Here is a 1,154-nt window from a genome sequence, read left to right as displayed (position 1 = left end):
GGGCCGCCGCCGCTCTCGGGCGCGTTCCCTCGGGACGTGGGCCCCGGAGCAGACCAGACAGGCAGACGGGTGGCTGGGTGGACGGGGCGGCCCCCGGCGGCGGGGGCGCCTCACGTAGGCCCCGGCGGTGGGGCCGGGCCCGCGGGAGGCCGAGGGGTGGCTGAGGCCGGCCGGCGTCCCAGGCGTCGTGGGACCGCCCTCGCGTGTCGTTGGCGGTGGGATCCCGCGTGTGTTTTCCTGGTGGCCCGTCCGCGCCCGAGGCCGTCCCCGGGAGCCTTCCCGCGAGCCCGTGCTCCCTCCGTCGAGGCGCGCGCCGCGCTCCCCCGCTGCCCCCGGTGCTCCCCCGCCCGGGCAGACGCCTGGCCGCGCCGCCCACCGGCCGGGACCGAAGTGGGCCTCGCTGTGCGGGTGTCGCCTCCGGCCACCGAGGCCGGTGGTGGCCCCGGGCGAAGTGCTCTCGGCTCCGGTCGGGTGGGGCCCGCGCGCCAGGCGCCCGGCGCGGGACGCTGGCGCCGTGTGCGGGAGAGCCCTGGCCGTGGCGGGGCCGAGCCCCCGTGAGCTGCGCGCGGGGCGACGGGGCCAGTCGCCGTTCTGGGCGCCGCGGGACCGCCCCTGGTGCTGGAGGCCCCTGGCGGTGAGACCCCGTGTGTGCTCCGGCGGCCGACTTGCCTCGGGAGGTTCTGTCTTCCCTCCTTCGCCCCGAGCGCGTCTCTCGGCGGGCCGCGGCCCTTCCGCCGCCGCCTCTCCGGCGCCTCGGCCCTCGCCGCCGCCGGCCTTCTCCCGAGCCCTTCCCCGTCGTCGCCTGTTCTGGCTGCCCGACCGGGGCCCCGCCCCGAGCGCGACTCGCTTCCCGGGGCCGCTGCGGCCTCCTCCGTGTCCGCCGCCGCCACCCGCGCGACGGCGACGTTGCGTGCGGGCGGGGGACCGTCTCCCGCGGCGCCCCGTTCTGGCGCGCGCGTGTCTGTCGCAGCGCGGGTCGGGTCCCGGCCAGCCGTCGTGACCGGCCGCCGGCGCGCCGCGCCACCCCCGGGGGCGGGGGGTCGGGCCTCGGTCCGGCTCTCGGCCCGCGGGGGCGTGCGCGGGCCGTCCGGCCGGCCGGTGTCGACGCGACTGCCTGGTGCCCCGGCCCCGCTCACGCGCCGTCAATCGGGGCC

This window comes from Equus asinus, unplaced genomic scaffold, assembly GCF_041296235.1.
Source record: "Equus asinus isolate D_3611 breed Donkey unplaced genomic scaffold, EquAss-T2T_v2 contig_187, whole genome shotgun sequence".
Classification (NCBI taxonomy): domain Eukaryota; kingdom Metazoa; phylum Chordata; class Mammalia; order Perissodactyla; family Equidae; genus Equus; species Equus asinus.
Note: the sequence above shows the minus strand (reverse complement) of the source record.